Source organism: Malaclemys terrapin, chromosome 4 (genome assembly GCF_027887155.1).
Source record: "Malaclemys terrapin pileata isolate rMalTer1 chromosome 4, rMalTer1.hap1, whole genome shotgun sequence".
NCBI classification, from domain to species: Eukaryota; Metazoa; Chordata; order Testudines; family Emydidae; genus Malaclemys; species Malaclemys terrapin.
Window position 1 is genome coordinate 131,179,095 of NC_071508.1, and position 14,151 is coordinate 131,193,245.

The 14,151-nt window shown below is 39.7% G+C and overlaps 1 protein-coding gene across 2 annotated transcripts in view; it reads left to right on the plus strand.

Annotated features, from left to right (window-relative positions):
• Positions 1 to 14,151, plus strand: part of PPP2R5C (protein phosphatase 2 regulatory subunit B'gamma) — a 176,799-nt gene that overhangs the window by 56,276 nt on the left and 106,372 nt on the right. The window lies entirely within an intron of this gene.

Genomic DNA, 14,151 nt, shown 5'->3' on the forward strand with positions numbered 1-14,151 from the left:
ACTTCCGGCACGGGTGCACGTGGCGAGCATGCACACCTACTGTGGAATAGACAGGAGCAACACATCTCAAAGAACGCCAGTTACGGAACAGGTAACTGTCCTTTTCACCGATGGTGCCCCCTACTAGTCCAGCAGACAACTCTTTGCAGTGGTAATGAATCTGCACTTTGGGGGCGGGGTACAGTAATAAAAAGTTATGGCGGTCCCATTTGAGGGTTGCTTAGTACCCTGGATGTTCTTAATCTAGCCCTGTAGGTAACCAGTGTTTGGATAGTTGAAGGTATTTATGCAGTTCACAGTGCACCTGAGCAAGGAGGATTTGTATCCAGTTTAACTTGGTAGTTTGTAGTGTTAAATATAACCAATAGGACATAAAGACTTGCATCTGTTCATGATAGTTAACACTCCTTTCCTATACAGGCCTTTCTGGACTCCAGAGATCTCTCCTCATTTCTTTCTCCCCACACACGACCATTCAGTACATATTTGGCCTAAACATTTTTTTATTTAAATCTTGTTTTGAGTCATAACAGCCATGCAAATATGGATTTGTCTGTACCTGGTTTCCTTGTCTGTTTTGTCTGTTACCTTTTTTCAGTTCATCTATCCTTCAGTAACTTATGCTTTTGAATATGTTTTTCAGGATGACAGGTTAATTTTTGAGGAATTTGCTGTGTATTTTTGATCCCCAGAAGTCCACATGTTCTGTGGCATTTATAAATTCCATCAATTGAGTTTGAAGGACTTTAAGGAAATCCATGAAGTAGCTCTTTAAAAATTGTGCAGCTGTTCTAGCAAGTAGGATTCCAGTATCGCCAATTATTACAGCTATTGACTGGGTTAAAATCACTATACAAACTTATGAAGAAAAAATTGACACAAAGGGTATCGATATCTTCCCTTGACAACTGTTTTTTCTATTTAAAAAAAAGACAAATGCCTGTGAATGAGAAATATACTTCAAGAATTTGATACCTAATCAGTATATAAAATACACCTCTACCTCGATACAACGCTGTCCTCGGGAGCCAAAAAATCTTACTGCATTATAGGTGAAACTGCGTTATATTGAACTTGCTTTGATCCACCGGAGTGCGCAGCTCCGCCCCCCGGAGCGCTGCTTTACCTCATTATATCCGAATTCGTGGTATATCGGGTCGCGTTATATCGAGGTAGTGGTGTGTGTGTATATATATTAGAAATTTGAAGCTTTGAAATGAAAATGGAGGGATGCTTGCTTTTGAACAAACCTCACTCACTAGCAGTGCTGGTGCTAGCCCATTGGGAGCCCTAATCAGGAATCTCTCCCCCCCCCCCCCCCCAAACAAATATACTAATAATAGAGAGCTCCCATGAGCTGCTTGGGGTTCTCAGCAATTTCTCAATCTGCTTATGTCTAGCACCAGCTCTGCTCACTAGAGAGGCAAAAAGTTCCTACTTGAGGTAGCTGCCAACAAGGCTCTACCAGACTAGGTGGATTTATTTGTAAAAACGAAATCTGTTGAGGTTGGTGGATTCTTGCGTATCAGAGTATTGATACCAGATTCCACCAAGAAGGAACAGTGGCAGATAGAAATAAGTAGCACTGTGATATGAAGGCAGTGCGCTCAGTGTCAGAGTGGATTTTCAGTGGGCTTCAATAAAAGTGTAAAAAGCACTAGGTGAATGCATTTCTGGAATCTGACCTCTGCCCTAACAGAAGACATTTAGGCTACCTCTTTTTTCTGCAAATACTGGATGTAGCGCAGACTTGTCCATGGGACTGGGGCACATGCTTTTTCCCCTCATCCCAGAATGTCTGCTTCTGGATGTAGCAGCGCAGCACAGCACACCCACCTTATCAATTACCATCCTGATTTTTAAAACTAATTTTTGGTGCCGCAATGAACTGTATTCTCTCTCTCTCTCTCTCTCTCTCCCCTTCCCTCTTGATTCTTCTGATTGATATTTTGAGAAAAAGAGGGGTCCATTTGCCAAGCTTCCTCTCTTGCTTCTTCCACGATTCCTCTGCATGACCGAATAGAGCACCTCATAGCCTCTTTCTGCTCCAACAGTGAGAAGACCCACAGGCGGTAGCTCTGCCACAGTGCCCCCACCCCACAGATCTTCTCTCTGCTTAGGGGGAAAGGCTCAATCTGCATGGCTTGTTGGAGGCAAGTGGAAACATCCAGAAGCATCTTAGCCCTCTTCAGCACTCAAGACCTAGCAGGCAGGTCTATCCTCACCAGTTAGGTTATCATCAAATTCCCCCCTCTCCCTCCATAATGTTGGACCTATCCAACTTAGTGGGAAAGAGCTCCAGGGTCTCCTCAAATAGGAAAGATGACAGTACCTCTTATTACCTTTCTTCAGAGAGGAAAATTTAGACTCCCTAAAGGATTACTCCTACTTTTCCTCTTTAATAACATATTGAACAACAGGACTATAAGGATTTGACATCCTTGCTGCTGACTAAGCCACAGAAGGGAGCACTGTTTAAAAAGAAACCCATCTACAAAAACTCCAAGACTCCACAAAACACATGGGGTAGAGAGCTATGGGGCATTCTGGATTTTCATTCTGTTCCATTAGCTGAGATACTTGGGGGTGAAGATGGTAATCACCACAGAGATCCAACCAAAAGATGAACCAGCCAAGTCCAAAAAATAATTTGCATATTTCCACGGACTCTGAGGCCGGCAATGGGACCTATGATGGCAACATGTGTGGCTGGATACTATCTCTGAATCAAGTCAGGCAGTGGATGATTACTATGGGTAAATCTGTGCCTTAGAATTCTCTGGCAGAATCATATTTGGTCCTGCTAAGGTGATCGCTGACAACAGAGCAATGAATCTCAACACAAGCTCAATGAATCATAGATATGTAGGGCTGGAAGAGGCTTGAGATGTCATCAAGTTCAGCTTCCTGTGTGGTGGTAGGACCAAGTAAACCTAGATCATCCCTCACAGGTATTTGTCCAACTTGCTTTTAAAAGCTTCCAATGATGGGGACTCCATGACCTCCCTTGGAAGCCTGTTCCAGATCTTAACTACCCTTTATAGTTATAAAGTTTTTCCTAATATTTAACCTAAGTCTCCCTTGCTGCAAATTAAGCCTATTACTTCTTGTCCTACCTTCAGTGGACATGGAAAATAATTCATCATCATATTCTTTATAACAGCCCTTAACATACTGGAAGACAGTTATCAGGTACCCCCTCAGTCGTCTTTTCTCAAGACTAAACATACCCAGTTTTTTTAACCTTTCCTCAGAGGTCAGGTTTTCTAAAACTTTTATCATTTTTGTTGCTCTCCTCTGGACTTTTTCCAATTTGTCCACATATTTCCTAAATTGTGGTCTTCTGAATTAGACACAGTACTCCATCTGGGACCTCCCCAGTGCTGAGCAGAGCAGGACAGTTATCTGCTATGTCTTACATACAACGCTCCTGTTAATACACCCCCAGAATCATATTAGCCTTATTTGCAGGTAGTTCACATTAATGACTCATATTCAGTTCGTAGTCCACTATAACCTCCAGATTCTTTTCAGCAGTACTAACAGCTAGCCAGTTATTCCCCATTTTATGGTTGTGCATTTGATTTTTTTTTTCCCTTCCTAAGCGAAGTACTTTGCACTTGTCTTTATTGAATTTCATCTTGTTGAATTTAGACCAGTTCTCCAATTTGTTAAGGTCAGTTTGAATTTTAAATAAAGTGCTTTTAGTTCCACCTTGGTGTCATCTGCAAATTTTATAAGCATACTCTGTACTCCAGTGGTTCTCATCCAGGGGTATGTGTGTCCTTGGGGTATGCACAGGTCTTCCAGGGGATACATCAACTCATCTAGATATTTGCCTAGTTTTACAACAGGCTACATAACAAAGTCAGTACAAAGTCACTAGCAAAGTTAGTACAAACTAAAATTTCATACAGACAATGACTTGTTTATAGTGTGCTATGTATTATTCACTGAAATTTAAGTACAAAATTTGTACTCCAGTTGATTTATTTTATAATTATGTGGTGTAAATGAGAAAGGAAGCAATATTTCAGTAGTAGTGTGCTGTGACACTTTTTTGTATTTTTATGTCTGATTTTGTAAGCAAGTAGTTTTGAAGTGAGGAGAAACTTGGGGTATGCAGACAAATTAGACTCCGGAAAAGAATACAATAGTCTGGAAAGGTTGAAAGTCACAGCTCTACTCCATTATCCAAATCATTAATGAAGATATTGAGTAGTACCAGGCCCAGGACTGACCCTTGCGGGGCCTCACTAAATATGCCCTCCTAATTTGACAGCATACCATTGATAACTACTCTTTGAGTATAGTTTTTCAACCAGTTATGTAACCACTTTATAGTAATTTCATCGAGACCACATTTCCCTTGTTTACTTACAAGAATGTCATGAGGAACTGTAGCAAAAACCTTACTAAAATGAAAGTATATCATGTCTACTGCTCCCCCCCCCCCCCCGACCCTATCAGGTCAGTAACCCTATCAAAGAAGGAAATTAAGTTGGTTTGGCATGATTTGTTTTTGAAAAATCCATGCTTGACTATTCCTTATAGCCCTGTTATCCTCCAGGTGCTTACAAATTGATTGTTTAATAATTTTTTCCAGTATCTTTCCAGGTTTAGAAGTTAGGCTGACTGGTCTATAATTCCTCCTTGTTCCCCTTTTTAAAGATAGGTACTATGTTTTCCCTTCCCCACTCTTCTGGGACCTCTCCCATCCTCCACGAGTTCTCCAAGATTGCTTCAGCTAGTTCCTTATGTACCGTAGGACGAATTAAATCAGGCCCTTGATGACTTGAATACACCTAACTTATCTAAATATTCGTTAATCTGTTATTTCCCTATTTTGGCTTGCATTCCTTCCCGTGGTTAATATTAATTGTATTAAGTATCTGGTGTTCTTTAACCTCCTTAGTGAAGACTAAAGCAAAATAGGCATTAAGCACCTCATCTTTCTGATGTCATCAGTTATTAGCTCTCCTTCCCCGCTATGTAGAGGACCTACACTTTTCTTCATCTTTCTTTTGCGCCCAACTTTTTATTGTTTTTGATGTCTTTTGCCATCTGTAACTCATTTTGTGCCTTAACCTTTCTGATTTTGTTCCTACATACTTGTGCTGTTCTCTGGTACTCCTTAGCAATTTGACCATGTTTCCACTTTTTTGTAGGAATCCTTTTTGATTTTCAGGTCATTAAAGAGGTCCTGATGGAGCCATATTGGCCTCTTACTATTCTTCCTCTTTCCTTTGCATCAGAATAGTTTGCAATTGTGCCTTTAATACAGTCTCCTTGAGAAACTGCCAGCTCTCCCGAGCTCCTTTTTATCTTAGATTTTCTTCCCATGGGACCTTACCTCCTACCAGTTTTCTGAGTTTGTTAAAGTCTGCCTTTTTGAAGTCCATTGTCCTTATTCTGCTGCTCTCACTCCTTCCTTTCCTTAGAATTATGAAATCTATCATTTCACGATCACTTTCACACAAATTGTCTTTCACCTTCAGATTTGCTACCAATTCCTCCCTGTTGGTCAGAATCAATTTTAAAATGGGCTCCCCCTCCTGCTTACTTCCTTCACTTTCTGAAACAAAAAGTTGTCCCCGATATATTCCAAGAACTTATTGGAAATTTTGTGGTTTGCTGGGTTACTTTCCCAACAGAGTCTGGGTAGTTAAAATTCTCCATTACTACCAGGTCTTGTGTTTTGGATATTTGTTGTTTGTTTTTAGAAATGCCTCATCCTCCACCTCTTCCTGATTTGGTGCTCTATAGTAGACCCCCAATTGTGACATCACCCCTATTTTTTAATCCTTTTATTTTTACCTTGAGACTAACTGGTCTGCCTCCCCACCTCCTTCTGTATCTCAGAACAAATGCATATATCTATGTATAAAGCAACCCCTTCTTCCCTTTTTCCCTGCCTGTCCTTTCTGAACAAGATGTATTCCTCTATACCAATATTCCAGTCATGAGACTTATCCCACCAAGTCTCCATGATGCCAATTAGTACCTAAGCTAAATTATGACTTAATATTTGCACTTCTTCCTGTTTATTCTCCATTCTCCTCACATATGTGTACAGACATCTAAAATGTTAATCAGATTCCCCCGCTGATTCACTGGGCAAAGATGCTCTTTCCTCTCTTGGTCAGGTGGACCCCATCTCTTCCCAGCAGACCATGATCAAAGAAGTCAAAGGAATAGCATCCCATAGTCAAAGAAGTCAAAGCTCTCCCATCGTTACCATCCATGCATTCATCTCCAGGATGCACGTGTTCCTGCCTGGGCCCTTACTCTCAATGGGGAGGATAGATGAGAACACCACCTGTGCTTCTGACTCCTTAATCCTAGCTCCCATTAGTCACCGCTAATCTGGTTGGACCTGGCATTATCATGGAAGAGTTCACGGCCACATACACAGGCAAAGGTTCCCCTCATATTTGGTCACAATAAAGTTGCAAGAGATATGACTTATCTTATTCTGTGTTAAAATCTTTGTCAAGGAGCACTAAGCGGAAAGTGCCCAGAGCACAAAATGGCTCTAATCCCTCCATCCAGCCTAAGCAATCAGTGTGACTGTAATGAGTGTCCTGCCCAGAAGTAGGTGGGCACATATATGGCTACATTCAACATCAACATGTTGATATAGCAGGGGAGTGCAGAAGAAATATGACATGGAGCTCCAGACTCTACCACATCCCTTCTTCAGGAGACTGCAAGTGCCAGACTTTTTTACAAGGAATTTTGCACTTCCTGAAACTAGGGGTAGTAGAAGCTGTTCAAGTCAAAAGGGTGTTTAAGGTTCTTCTGTTTTCTTCATACAGCAGGAGGAGTTTGGGCTCAGGGAGTTGAACCAGTATTTATTTTGGTTGGTTTCAGAGTAACAGCCGTGTTAGTCTGTATCCGCAAAAAGAAGAACAGGAGTACTTGTGGCACCTTAGAGACTAACAAATTTATTAGAGCATAAGCTTTCGTGGACTACAGCCCACTTCTTCGGATGCATATAGAATGGAACATATAATGAGGAGATATATATACACACATACAGAGAGCATAAACAGGTGGGAGTTGTCTTACTAACTCTGAGAGGCCAATTAATTAAGAGAAAAAAAAAAAAAAAAAAAAAAACTTTTGAAGTGATAATCAAGCTAGCCGAGTACAGACAGTGTGATAAGAAGTGTGAGAGTACTTACAAGGGGAGATAGTCAACGTTTGTAATGGCTCAGCCATTCCCAGTCCTTATTCAAACCGGAGTTAATTGTGTCTAGTTTGCATATCAATTCTAGCTCTGCAGTCTCTCTTTGGAGTCTGTTTTTGAAGTTTTTCTGTTGTAATATAGCCACCCGCAGGTCTGTCACTGAATGACCAGACAGGTTAAAGTGTTCTCCCACTGGTTTTTGAGTATTTTGATTCCTGATGTCAGATTTGTGTCCATTAATTCTTTTGCGTAGAGACTGTCCGGTTTGGCCAATGTACATGGCAGAGGGGCATTGCTGGCACGTGATGGCATAGATCACATTGGTAGATGTGCAGGTGAACGAGCCCCTGATGGTATGGCTGATGTGATTAGGTCCTATGATGATGTCACTTGAATAGATATGTGGACAGAGTTGGCATCGGGGTTTGTTACAAGGATAGGTTCCTGGGTTAGTGGTTTTGTTCAGTGATGTGTGGTTGCTGGTGAGTATTTGCTTTAGGTTGGGGGGTTGTCTGTAAGCGAGGACAGGTCTGTCTCCCAAGATCTGTGAGAGTAAAGGATCATCTTTCAGGATAGGTTCATCAGAGATCTACAACCTATCCTGAAAGATGATCCTTTACTCTCACAGATCTTGGGAGACAGACCTGTCCTCGCTTACAGACAACCCCCCAACCTAAAGCAAATACTCACCAGCAACCACACATCACTGAACAAAACCACTAACCCAGGAACCTATCCTTGTAACAAACCCCGATGCCAACTCTGTCCACATATCTATTCAAGTGACATCATCATAGGACCTAATCACATCAGCCATACCATCAGGGGCTCGTTCACCTGCACATCTACCAATGTGATCTATGCCATCATGTGCCAGCAATGCCCCTCTGCCATGTACATTGGCCAAACCGGACAGTCTCTACGCAAAAGAATTAATGGACACAAATCTGACATCAGGAATCAAAATACTCAAAAACCAGTGGGAGAACACTTTAACCTGTCTGGTCATTCAGTGACAGACCTGCGGGTGGCTATATTACAACAGAAAAACTTCAAAAACAGACTCCAAAGAGAGACTGCAGAGCTAGAATTGATATGCAAACTAGACACAATTAACTCCGGTTTGAATAAGGACTGGGAATGGCTGAGCCATTACAAACGTTGACTATCTCCCCTTGTAAGTACTCTCACACTTCTTATCACACTGTCTGTACTCGGCTAGCTTGATTATCACTTCAAAAGTTTTTTTTTTTTTTTTTTTTTCTCTTAATTAATTGGCCTCTCAGAGTTAGTAAGACAACTCCCACCTGTTTATGCTCTCTGTATGTGTGTATATATATCTCCTCATTATATGTTCCATTCTATATGCATCCGAAGAAGTGGGCTGTAGTCCACGAAAGCTTATGCTCTAATAAATTTGTTAGTCTCTAAGGTGCCACAAGTACTCCTGTTCTTTTATTTTGGTTGGGTTCAGTTGTGTTCAGGTTCAGGTCCAGTTCAGACCACCTAAATAAATAAATAATGGTTTGGTTATTGGTTTGAACCCATTCAGATCAAATTTCAATCTTAGTGGATGTAAATTCAAAAGAGAGTGGAAACTTAAAATTGATACTGTCTCGATTTCTAACCTTTTTCATTTATTTTTTTTAACTTTCACTTAACACATAAACACAAAGGCCTGGTCTACACGGGGGGCGGGGATCGACCTAAGATACGCAACTTCAGTAATGAGAATAGTGTAGCTGAAGTCGACGTCTCTTAGGTCGACTTACCTCACGTCCTCACGGTGCGGGGTCGACTGCCACCACTCCCCCATCAACTCTGCTTCCGCCTCTCACCGCGGTGGAGTACAGGAGTCGACGGCAGAGCGATTGGGGATAAAATAAATAAAAATTAAATTAATGGAGATATCCTGTCTCCTAGAAGTGGAAGGGACCTTGAAAGGCCATCGAGTCTAGCCCCCTGCCTTCACTAGCAGGACTAAGTACTGATTTTTGCCCCAGATCCCTAAGTGGCCCCCTCAAGGATTGAGCTCAGAACCCTGGGTTTAACAGGCCAATGCTCCAACCACTGAGCTATCCCTCTCCTGATCCAGCAGTGTAGACGTACCCTAAGAAAACTCAAGTAGTCAAATAAACACGATTATTGTTTATGAACAGTTTGTATGAGTGAACTAAAATAACGTCTTCTAATATTTGCTCTTTCATATTGGACCTCCGTGGTGAAAGGATAAATTAGAATTTGGGACATGTATCCTGCTTCAAATAGAGCAACTGAAGGGAGAGCTGCACCAGGGGTTGAGGATGGATGGGGAGAAGGGTTGGGTAGTCGTTACATTTTTTTTCTTGGTCTTGAAGAGTTACTGTTAACCTCTGGAACCAGGAACATTCCACCTCTTTTATCACTAGGTATGATGCTCAGAGATGGTTGATCTGTGTGGCCCTTTGCTGCCTTATGTGGTGTGCAGGCACTTCCTAAACTTCCCCTCTCCCTCCCTATTTCCTACCAGTGGTCCCCAACCTGTGGGCCATGCCCCTCGGGGCGGGGGGGGGGCATTTCAAGGCCTGGGCCAGCCACCGTGAGGGGTGGGGAGGGAATGCCACCCAACCTCGCTCTGCCCCCAGCCGCAGCTTGGGCCACAGCTCCGCTCCTGTCTGCAGTTCCTGTCCCTGATTGTGGCCCCCGCTCCCGGCCCTGGCTCTCAGCTGCAGCTCCGGCCCCGCTCCTGGCCACAGCTCCCAACCACACTTCTTGCAGGGGGAACGGACAGGTTCCATTACGCGTAATGGGGGAAGGAGGGGTGACAGCAAAAGTTTGGGGACCACTGATCTTGACTCTCTCCTTCTTCCCTGGTTTCAGTATAAAATATATTGTACTAAAGTGCAAACTATTTATTTTTTATTTGTTTGAGGGCATGGGGACTCTAAATGTTTTGAGGTGTATCAAATAATATCATCCTGGTCATTAATTTCCTTCTCCCAACATTACACAGACACCTCTCTTTTGCTCTTTTTTCGGAATATCTCAATCATACCATTTAATTTGTATTTTAGGTAAAGATGCTTGATCCTAAGATAAGCCTTTTAATGATGTTTGCCAGCAATTAAGGGATTTTTGCAGAAGTTTCGCCTGATTCAGGAGACACATTACTCTTGTTATGCCTCTAGTTAACAGATCCACTTATATGAATAAGTAAATTATCTGTCTGAAACATCCCCTTTTTCAGTGAAAGACTTATTGACTTTTTTTTTTTAAAGACCCCTTTCCCCTGACTGAAATTAGAGGTGATGGTGGAAATCAAATTTCTGGTAGAAGAGTTTACAGAAAAGCCCCAGAGACTGGAGACTTCGCATATTGCACCATATTCGTTCTTTTGAAAGAGCCCAATTTCAGGGAATCATAACTTAAAAATGATTTTAAGTCATTTAAAGCTGCCTCTTTGTTTTTGTTAATTTGCACAAACTTCAAGTGAATTTCAATTGTTGAGGACGACTCCTCCTCCTCCTCCGTGCTTTTCCTCCTTTTTTTAGGCCAAGGTACTCCTATTTCTTTCAAGTGTTATTTTATCAACCTAGGGGATTATTGTCTTCCCACACATTGACTTTTATTTAATTAGTTATTGATTTTTGATGGTATATGTCTTCTACCTCTCCCAGTATTTTCTACATTTCTTATTTCTGGCTTTTATTTTATAAATTGCTCTTTAGAATATCCTTTCTCTCCTCAGTCCCATATCTTTCCTCCTTTTAAACCAACCCTAATATTTTTCCCCTTCCAAAATTAAGGTCTTGAAGAGAATTACTACGTCTTTATTTTCTTTCCAAATGAAGTTGTTTAAACTAACTTAGCTTCAGTAAAGATATTTTGTCATTTGGTTGCAAATGATTTTTTTGTGTGGCTCAAACCATGAGTTGAAGCTACACAGGCACTGGTGTTTTCCTGTTTTTCAGTGAGGCTGTTATAAAACACTAGAATTTGTTTGACAGAGATAGTCAGTCAAAAAATCTAGATTCCACATGTCACTCGAAGTATGTTCTCTAAAGATCAAAGTGAGTGTAAATATGATTCATGATTATTTTAACCAGCTCGCTAGTGATGGCTTTAATCGGGCTTAGCCGTTGGTCTTGTGGAGCCCTAATGCAAAGTGATGAGATACCACATGTAGCTTTCATATCGATTGCTGTTTCACCTGCTTACGACACGACCTAACTGTAAACGCTCCTCTTTGGCTGTTGGATGTTCCAAAACTTTTGATGCCCCAAGTCAGGCAATACTAGCATGGCTGTGATTGCAAATACAAGATTGCCCCATATTAAATGTGCAACCTTTTTGTAACTGCAGCTCTGGTCCTCACTTGACTGCTTTATTGTGCCCCTGGCGCACTACTTAACTTCCATGCTGATGCACTAGCAGAGCTTTTGCCTATTAATCTTTGTAAAGAGTACTGAGGCTGGTATGCCTGAACAAAGAGAGAAAATGTGAATTCTCTTACATTGATGTAGTATGCATAGGGTGGGGGTGGAGGGAAGCTAAAGAAAGTGAGTACATTGAGGAGAGGTGTCGGAACTAGGGCTGTCAAATTATTTTTAAAAAATTGCCATTAATTGTGAGATTAAAAAAAATAGTGGCGATTAATCTCCTTTTTAATCACACTGTTAAAATAATAATAGAATGCCAATTTAAATTTATTGTAAATATTTTGGATGTTTTTCTACATTTTCAGTTATAACAGAATACAAAGTGTACAATGCTCACTTCATACTATTATTTTTGATTACAAATATTTGCACTGTAAAAAAAATAGTGTAACCTACAAGTCAAACCATGTTCTTACTTTCAGGTGACATTGTAAATGGGCAACGTTATCTTCCGTAAATGTAAATAAACTTGTTGGCTTAGTGATTGGCTGAACAAGAAGTAGGACTAAGTGGACTTAAAGGATCAGAAGTTTTACATTGTTTAGGTTTTCAGTGCAGTTATGTTTTAAAAAAAAATTCTTCATTTGTAAGTTGCACTTTCATGATAAAGAGATTACATACAGTTTGTATGAGGTAAATTGAAAAATACTGTTTCTTTTAATAATATTTGCACTATATATTATTTTTGATTCTTTTTAAAGTGAGCACTGTACACTTTGTAACTGAAATAATATATTTGCAAATGTAGAAAAACATCCAAAATATTTATAATAAATTTAAATTGGTATTCTATTATTGTTTAACAGTGCGATTAAAACTGTGATTAATCACGATTAATTTTTTAATCGCGTTAATTTGTGTTGAGTTAATCGCTTGAGTTAACTGTGATTAATTGACAGCCTTAGTCGGAACCAATGAAACTGCATTGCTTGAAAGTTAAAATTGGCTTTAGTGATATGTCTTAGCATATTACAAAACAACTAAATTTCACTTTGTATAAATGAAAAAGCAGGACTTATTTACAGAATTCTGCTGTCAAAAAAAAACTTGTGAAAATAAGGAAACTAATTTGTCACAAAATTTCTCCTCCTTTGTTCCACCAAGACCTGGTGGTTGTGGTATTTTGTTTTGAGTACAGACAGCATGCGTGGTGTTGTACAGGACCTAGAACAGCCCTTCCCCAAAGAGTTTACAACTTAGAGTTCACTGACAGTACTGTATAGAGAGAGTACATCAGTTGTCAGGTGATTATAGTCCAGTCATTAGGCAGAGCTGTCATTTTAATTTCTATTTTTGTTTTTAAATCTAATTTTGTTACAGGCTCAGCCCTTTGGTATGGTGTTTGTTTTGTTGGGAGTAAAAAGTCATTTTAACTAAAATATGCACAAATTGCTTTCATGAATTCTGAGAAACAAGGAAAATATCTTTAAAATGTTTTCTAGGGTTTCAATTAATTTGGAAGAATAGGGAACTTGAGTTCCAATCACCACCTGTTACATAAAAAATAGTCTTTTTTTCTCCTCTCTGACATACCCCTTTTCTAGACGTATGTTGATAGTTTAGGCTGGTGCTGCTAGACCTTAAATATTTACATTATATTAGAGAGCATTTTTAGGGGCAAATATAAGCAGCATAATGCATTTAGTTTTCTGAATGCCATCCCTATGTGTGGGAGGAGTAAGAAGCAATAAGGAGAAATGATCTTTCAAATATTTGCTTTTAAGGGGTCAAGTTAATTCTTATGTTGTAAATAAATGTTTACCTACTGTATATCGCTAACAATACATTTTAATGGGCTTAAATTACAGCAGGGGAGATCTAGGTTAGACGTTGGGAAAAACTTCCTAACTGTAAGTGTTCTTAAGCACTGGAACATATTACCTAGGGAGGTTGTGTAATCCCTGTCATTGGAGGTTTTTAAGAACAGGTTAGACAAACACCTGCCAGGGATGGTAGATGTACTAAATTCTGACTCAGTGCAAGGCACTAGGTTAGACGACCTATTGAGGTCCCTTCCAGTTCTGTTTCTATGATTTTAATAAAAGTGAAAAGCTTAAAAATTCATTCTACTTGTTACTATAATTTTTTTTCTTAGCTTGGACAGTCAATTTTGAGTTTCACTTGTTTATACACAGTATGGTTTTCAGTAGTGCAATGTTTGGATTTCAGTATTTTTAAACAAACATGGTTATTGGAATTTTCAAAAGTGAAATAATGTTGAATTTTTATAAAATCTTGTTTTTACAACAGGTTATATTTTAGATTAAATTTTAAGATGCCTATCTTTCATCTTAATAAGGATATAAGGAGGAGGAATGAGGTATAAAAGAAGAATTTTATCTTAACAGAAAACTTTACAAAGTTTTCCATAAAGTGTCTACCTAACTACTTACTAAAGTTATTAATTTATTTGGTATGTATTGATTTATTTGGTATAAATAATTAGGAGGTACAGCATTGAAATTTAATGTTTCATGCTAGATTTAATTACAGTAATACAGTAAAGTACGTGTACTTAAAAATGTGAGATATATGGCATTT